This window comes from Martes martes, assembly GCF_963455335.1.
Source record: "Martes martes genome assembly, chromosome: 2".
Lineage (NCBI taxonomy): Eukaryota > Metazoa > Chordata > Mammalia > Carnivora > Mustelidae > Martes > Martes martes.
The window spans coordinates 147,128,658-147,137,346 of NC_137889.1; the positions used below are offsets into that span (position 1 = coordinate 147,128,658).

An 8,689-nucleotide genomic window follows, 5' to 3' on the forward strand; every position below is an offset into this window, starting at 1 on the left:
TGCTTACAGTTATAAGTGTGATACCTGCTACCTACTTACTTTCCACACAGGGGAGAAAAACACCTGCATCGTTCATCACTGAATCCCCAGGACATAGTACTATGCTCGGTATCCGTTAGAAGTTTAGTAATACTAATCACATTTAGTAAATATGTGTTAAGCCAATGGAACCACAAAATTATTGCTATGCTTTAATCCAGGAACTATTTATTTTATTAGTCATCCATCAGATGGAAGTCTTCATTTACTACTAAACCACACAATGTTGAGTTAAAAACACTTTCCATAATTTTTACAGCGAGCTCACTTAGAGATGATAAGATAAAAACAAGTGAACAAAATACACAAAATAAAACCCCTAATTTAAAAAAAAAATCTCCCACTGTCTCTGATAGCACTCTCCAATATAAATATAATGGGTACCACAAATACAAGCTACATGTGTAATGTTAATTTTTCTGGATGTTACATTAAAAAAATTAAGAGAAGCAAATAACATTAATTTTATTAATACATTTAACTTAATCTGATATATTCAAAATGTTATTTCAACATGCAATCATTATAAACATTATAAGATAATCTGCATCCTATTTTTTAATAAAGTCTTCAAAATCAAATGCGTATTTTATACTTATAGCACATCTCAACTTGGACAAGTAACATTTCAAATGCTCCGTAACTGTTTGCATCCAGTACCTACCTGGTCAGACAGTACAAATCTATTAAATACTGCCAACAGGAAATTCTAGTATTTTTTATCCAAACCACAAGTATTATCTTCCTTTATACATGTATTTTGTTTTATGGGTTTGTTTCCATTTCATGTAATTCTGGTTGCCTGGTACCATCTGAGCTCCAGAATTGTATTTGGTTGCTTTGAGGAAACCAAAATATTTTACTGTTTGTATTAAAGAGAACTCTCCAGATAGTATGGTTATAAGCATAGGTCAAAGTCTCATTATAATTTTTACATGAGATATATATATATATTTTTAAAGCCCTAATGGGCCAATTAATAGATTTATTCTTAGTAGGTATCTTACAGCACAAGAGAAAAAATAGGTAAACTTGTAGGATTATCTATTAGATACAGATAATCGTATTAGATACAGAAAGAAAAGAAAATCTTCTTAAAGGTCATTGAATTCTTGACTGAGAATTAGCTGACAGTCAACTGGATGGGTAAAGTTCCCAGAATAAGACTTAATCCTGTTAAAGTTCAACAGAAAAATCACTTAACATTTGTCAGGAATACTAATTTCTCCCCAGACGGAAGATTCTGTGAATTACACCATTCACAAAGGTTCTTTCTCATCACCAAGGATGACGCTCTTCCTCTTCTAGGGAAATGGTGTCATGACAAATTTCTGTAAGTTGTTTCCATTCCTGATCAAGTTGGGACAATTCTTATTTTTATTTATTTATTACTTATTTTGCAGATAGGTCTACTGAAAATTCTCACAGTGTAAACATGAAGTGTGGGTAAGAAGTAGATGGACCCACAGGTCTCAAATATCATGCCTAGAAATTTGCAATTGAATTGTAGCCTATGGAAATCCATGCCCACACTCAAAAAAGTATAGCAAAGTGAACAAAATATTTTAATAAATCCAGAATGGAGATACTGAGATTGCTATCTTGTGTCAGCACCCTGGATATCCCATGACTTCAAGACTTTGGGTTTATACTGACAATGACATTTAAATAAAAATGAATTGAGAGGTGCTTGGGTGGCCCCATTGATTAAGTGTCCAACTCTTGATTTTGGCTCAGATCATGATCTCAGGGCCATAATCTCTCTCTCCTTCTCCCTTTGCCCCTCCCCACATGCTCCTGCCCTGGCTCACAGGTGCTCACTCTCTCAAAAAGAAAAAAAGGTAAATAAAAATGAAACCTGCATATACAAATACAAACTGTGGGCAACCTACATTACTTACCCACTTTCCAATATTTTGGGATCTCCTGACAAGAGCTTGCATTTCTCAATTTCTTCTTATTCTAATACGTTGTTTCTACTTAATTCTGACCATTTCTCCTATTGTTTTTCCTGGGGCCTGTTCCCCTCTCAGTACCAAATATTAATCAAAACATAAAACAAACAGCTTTCTGCCTGTGGACGCTGCCGTGTAAGCATCGTTAAAGTCTCCCCTCCCACCACCGTCATGTCTAAGTCAGAGTCTCCCAAAGAGCCTGAACAGCTGCAGAAGCTCTTCACTGGAGGTCTGAGCTTTGAAACAACCGATGAGAGTCTGAGGAGCCATTTTGAACAATGGGGAACACTTATGGACTGTGTGGTAACGAGAGATCCAAACACCAAGCTTTGGGTTTGTCACATATGCCACTGTGGAGGAGGTGGATGCAGCCCTGAATGCAAGGCCATACAAGGTGGATGAAAGAGTTGTGGAACCAAAGAAGGTTGTCTCAAGAGAAGATTCTCAAAGACCTGGTGCCCACTTAACTGTGAAAAAGATTTTTGTTGGTGGCATTAAAGAAGACAATGAAGACCATCATCTAAGAGATTATTTCAAACAGTATGGGAACATTGAAGTCATGAGATCATGACTGACCGAGGCAGTGGCAAAAAGAGGGGTTTTGCTTTTATAACATTTAATGACCATGATTCTGTAGACAAGATTGTCATTCAAAAATACCACACTGTGAATGGCCACAATTGTGAAGTAAGGAAAGCGCTCTCTAAGCAAGATATGGCTAGTGCTTCATCCAGCCAAAGAGGTTGAAGTGGTTCTGGAAATTTTGGTGGTGGTCGTGGAGATGGTTTTGGTGGGAATGACAACTTTGGTCGTGGAGGAAACTTCAGTGGTCGAGGTGGCTTTGGTGGTAATCGAGATGGTGGTGGATATGGTGGCAGTGGGGATGGCTATAACGGATTTTGTAATGATGGTAGTTATGGAGGAGGCGGCCCTGGTTACTCTGGAGGAAGCAGAGACTATGGAAGTGGTGGACAGGGTTATGGAAACCAGGGCAGTGGCTATGGCGGGAGTGGCAGTTATGACAGCTATAACAATGGAGGAGGCAGAGGCAGCTATGGCAGTGGTAGTGGAAGCAACTTTGGAGGTGGCGGAAGCTATAATGATTCTGGCAATTACAACAATCAATCCTCAAATTTTGGACCCATGAAAGGAGGCAATTTTGGAGGCAGAAGCTCTGGCCCTTATGGTGGTGGAGGCCAATACTTTGCCAAACCAAGAAACCAAGGTGGCTATGGTGGTTCCAGCAGTAGCAGTAGCTACCGCAGTGACAGGTTTTAATTACTGCCAGGAAACAAAGCTTAGCAGGAGAGGAGAGCCAGAGAAGTGACAGGGAAGCTACAGGTTACAACAGATTTGTGAACTCAGGCAAGTACAGTGGTGGCAGGGCCTAGCTGCTACAACGAAGAAATGTTTTAGACAATAGTCACGTGTATGAGCAAAAAACTCGAGGACTGTATTTGTGACTAATTGTATAACAGGTTATTTTAGTTTCTGTTCTGTGGAAAGTATAAAGCATTCCAACAAAGGGTTTTGATGTAGATTTTTTTGGTTTTTTTTGGCACCCATGCTGTTGATTGCTAAATGTAATAGTCTGATCATGATGCTGAATAAATGTGTCTTAAAAATAAATAAATAAATAAATAAATAAATAAATAAAACAAAAAAACCCAACAATTTGGCCTTAATTTCCTCAAGGCACTGCTTTGACAGGGTCATTTTTCCAAGTAGAATTTAACTGAATTTGGGGATTAATGCCAACTAGGTAATAGCAAAAAATCAATCAACAAATAACTTATAATAATTAAGTACTAGGTAGGTTCAAAGAATCCAGTCCAAACATCTACCTCATCAGTGTCTTATCTTACAGCATCCCTGACTCCTAGCTAGCACTTGGCTATTTATCTTTATCACAGACTCTTTCATCTATTTATTTCTGAGAATCCTTATCTCTTTCTTCATGGACCACCTATAGAAAATCTATGTTTTCATGCAAAGCAATCAAGTTATTCTTATCTTAAGCCCAGGCCATCTGGATCTTAGCCTGAAGACTCTTTCAACACTAAATGTTCATGAATGAGGTCTGCTCACCACAGCTGTATTCTCCCTGAAATATTGTGCAGTTGCCTCTTAAAAACCATCTCTTTCAGGGTGCCTGGTGGCTCAGTTGGTTAAGCAACTGCCTTTGGCTCAGGTCATGGTCCTGGAGTCCTGGGACCGAGTCCCACATCAGGCTCCCTGCTCAGCAGAGAGTCTGCTTCACCCTCTGACACTCCCGCTTCTCATGCTCTCTCTCTCTCTCTCTCTCATTCTCTCTCTCTCAGATAAATAAATAAAATCTTTTAAAAAATCTCTTTCTCCCAAAATTTCACCCCAACAATCTTCTCAATTGTCTTTGGGATAACTCCAGGAAATGTAATGCACAATATCAACTAAGATAAAGGGATAGACCTCTCCCTAAAAGATGGAGAACAAATGTAGCAGTTGGACACATCAGGCACTCTGCTTACACCTAAAACCGAAAATACAGAATGAAAAATCCATGGTGGGAGTCTTCTTTGGAGAAGCCTGGTAAAGTCATTCTAAGTTCTTCCCATACATACAAATTGCAATGTAAAATCACTGCATTTGCTAAGGAATTCTCTGAATGTTTTCTATGTAATGACGGATTCTGGTCTACTTTCTCTAAAACACATCTCAAAACCACACCTGCCCCTTGAAAACAAATATACTGTATAATTGAATGATTCATTCAAGGGAGTTGCATCTCCAGAGGAGAGGTGTTATCTGTTATCTGTAGAACAGTCTGGTTGAAGAATTGTTCTGTGGCTATTATGGACCTTGTGGGAGAAAATGAAATTTAGACTGGCAGGTTCATCCAAATGCCATCATTCTGCTTTTGTGTTCACAGTGTGTAGCCACTTCACAAAGTGGAGTGAGTTTGCATCGCCTCCAAATGGAGGACTGTGGGAGCAAGGTGCTCCATGGGGCTCTAACCTCTGTTCAGGCACATGCTCAGTTCAAACTTGGCATCATTAGCATTTCAGCACCTTCTCTTTGCAGCTGAGCTTGTTGGGACTCAAAAATAAATACTGTTTGGAAAGCCTTGTATATATTTTCATTACCAGTCTTCTTTGTATTTCCTAAAATTAAAAGGAGGAAGGAGGAGGAGGAGAAGGAAGAGAAGAAGAAGGAGAAGGAGAAAACAAATAAGATCGTTCAACAAACTAATCGAAACCATGTCTGTGGGGCGCCTCGGTGGCTCAGCCCTTAAGCATTAGCCTTCGGTTCAGGTCATGATCCCAGGGTCCTGGGATCGAGCCCCCCACATCGGGTTGCCTGCTCAGCAGGAAGCCTGCTTCTCCCTCTCCCACTCCCCTTGCTTATACTCCCTCTCTCACTGTGTCTTTCTCTGTCAAATAAGTAAATAAAAATCTTAAAAAAAAAAAAAGTTAAGAAAACATATCTGTATAAATTTACACATGCCTAAAATTCTCCTAGCCTCTTTGGTATTTTATTATCACCTACAAATATGTAAAGTGATGAAAATGTTACAAAAATGTTTTACTTCAAGTAATGTTTTCTTGGAATTTATCAGACAAGGCTAAAGAGTTTCCTGTATCAGAACAAAAGGATGACATGTGTGGAATGTGAATATCCCTAAAACACTTGGCATTTCTGCTTTAAGATGGGAGGAAATTGGCTGCAATGTTTTTGTTTGTTTGTTTTGTGATTTTAGAGCATTTACCATTTGTTGAAATAACAAATAATTTCATAAATTAGAACATTCTGAACACTTATTAGTTAAAAAGAGGGAAGAAGGACAGGGAAAAGATAATTAACATGTGTTATATACATGTATTTTGCCCAGATACTGTAAAAGACACTTTACAAGCTGTAACATTTAATCTTCACAAAAATCATAACATAGGGATTATGTGCCCACTTTACGGATAAGGTAAATAAAGTTTTAAACCTGCAATTCCATGGAAGTGGTATAGGGAATTTAAAGTACATTTTACCAAAGTGAGGAATTACTGTGTTCCAATGGCATTGAATAAGGACCTTCCAAGAGAGAAATAAAAATAAGAAAGAAGAGTGAATGTGCCAGCCATATTTATATATTATTTTGTATACCCAAATTAAGAAATTAAGAAGAGATTTCAAGTGCATTTGTTCCATAGTGAACTCTGCATTTGGCCCTGACTTCAGACACAGGTTAGAAGCCACAGAAAACAATAAAGCCTCATTATGTTATAGTCACACTGAGTCATTGATTCCAAGCAGTGTCCCCAGCTTCTCTGCAAGCCATCTTCATTAGTCTTGGTTCCAAATGCTTTTGGCAGTTTTGAGATGTTCAGTCAACTCTCAAAGGACAAGATTTTGCCAAGAGTTGTCACTGGTTAGTATAGGGAAGAGTTAGCACCAGAGGTGGCTCTCAAAAAGAATGGTTTCAGAAAAATTTTCAGCAATGACACTCCCATTCATAGGAATGCACAGCCTCCTATAGGGACAGTTAAAAAAGGATTGCACTCATTCTCATGTAGATGCTAAAAATAGCATATAAATTGCTTTCTTATATCATACCTGCTTATGTATGAATAAGGATGCCTAGATAATTTTATTTCTGGAATTTACCTTTATGCCATTAAAATATAATTTAAATGCCAGGTGATAATATTCAGTGATAGACAAATAAGGAGTTTCAGACCATATGAAAGTATCTTATGGTTTGCCATGTGTTGGGATGAAAACCTGAGGGTGTGTGTGTGTGTGTGTGTGTGTGTGTATCTAGAAGCCACATGGCTATAATTCATATCATGTCAATGATGGAGATCAATTTTATCTTGTATTTATTAATTTGTACCATAGCCCAAGGGAAGGAAATAAATAGAAGCCTCTGAGGAAATAAAAAAGAAACAAATATTTAAAAACTTCTGTTTAAAAGAGAAAAGTGAGATGATCAGTTAAGGTGCCAGAAGCTCAAGAAGTTAGCTGAGATCCAGTCTATGAAGAGCTTTCAATGTCAAAGTAGTATTTTAATTATAAACCTAATGCAACTTTCACCTGGTTGATACTTGCTGCCAAGGACAAGCAGTGTGTAATTGTGTCCTGTCACGCCATACCAGTTCAAGAATCCGAAGAGTGTAATATAGCTTAAAGAAGACAACTGTCTCTGGACAAGAAAAAATTTGGGTATTTGATCTATGTTTCTGAATAGCAATTTTACTGGTCATATACACAGGTCATTCTTTCATTTCTTTATTCCAAATTACTGCGGATAGGAACTCAATATCAATAAAGGGACAACACAGGGCAGAAACATGGAATTAACAAGGGTGAAGATCTGGAGGCAACTGAACAATCAACCACTATCATCTTATGGGTTCTTTGTGCCTGGTTTGAACAACTAGCATTTAGGTTATATTCGTATTCCAACTAAATAAACTGACTTTTTAAAAATTAACTTTATTAGGTAAAGTCTACATAAAATCAAATTCACTCATTTTAAGTATTCTATTAGGTTCAACAGATGTCTATACCTGCGTGACCACAACTGTAAAACACACACTACATATATTTAAATACAGACATTACACACATACAAGTAGATATTGTATATGTCATTATTTACACATAAATTACACACATATTGTTTACACAATAATGGTGTGTGTGTGTGTGTGTGTGTGTGTGTGTATATATATATATATTCATTTTGTATTCAGTTATATAATATGTAGTAAAATCCTAGTTTCCAGGTGACAGTGTAATGTCATGTGAAGCACATTCACCTGGAACTCAGGAAACCTGAATATCGGTGTTTCAGAGAGGCTTGTAATTAGAGCCTTCCCTTATGACCAGATTCTGCAGCCATTGAGAAATGAGGTAAAAGTAAGAGAAAAAGGGATAGTGCCAAGCTGCATCCATCCTGTGCCAGTTAACGAGGGTCATTTATATATATATATATATATATATATATGTATTCCCAAATCCTCAGTGACGTCCGTGGTGCTAGCTTGAAATAAATCACGGTGGGGTTATTTATGCCATGGGACTCTGCAGAAGCTTCAGATCTGTTCTTTTATTTGTTTGTTTGTTTGTTTTCCTTGGAGGGTTAGTTTGTTAACATTTACCAGCACTGTTAACTGTGTGGTGTCTGTAAAGAAATCGTAGTGTTGCTGTTATTACTAACGCAGACGGTATTGGTGAAATGGACTTCCTAATGCTTGACTTTTCATGTAGACTTCCCATTGTTAACTAAGAGCGCTGGAAGACAGTCCATCCCCATGGAGGCTGGGCCCTCTAATGAGCTCGCTCTATACCCAATTGCTGTTGAAATTCCCACTCTGAAAAGCTTAGCCTTCTCCAAGGAAGAAAAGGAGTGTCTTGGCTATCTATGCTCTGTTCTTGCTTTTACATGCAGCAATCAGATGTGCAACCCATCTCCCAAGGATGGAAGGTGAGGGAATCAAAAAAGGCACAGAGGTTTATGCTAATGGAGCCCTTCCACTTGCAAGAAAATATCACAGGTGGGGAAGACTTCTACCCTGCTGGTGCACCCAGCACTGGGTCTTGGCCAGTTTTGTGTCTCGTAGTTTGGGGGCCCACCATCAGTACTTCTAGAAGAGTAGTTTCCACTACTTTAATAATTTTTTAAAATTGCCTCGGATAATTTCAGAGGACCCTCTGAGCAC

At 38.1% G+C, this 8,689-nt stretch overlaps 1 pseudogene across 1 annotated transcript; it reads left to right on the plus strand.

Moving 5' to 3' along the window:
- Window positions 1–2,165: 2,165 nt before the first annotated feature.
- LOC308338729 (heterogeneous nuclear ribonucleoprotein A1-like) lies at window positions 2,166–3,272 on the plus strand (annotated as a pseudogene). Its single transcript has one exon. The product of its transcript is annotated as a heterogeneous nuclear ribonucleoprotein A1-like (transcript).
- Window positions 3,273–8,689: the final 5,417 nt, after the last annotated feature.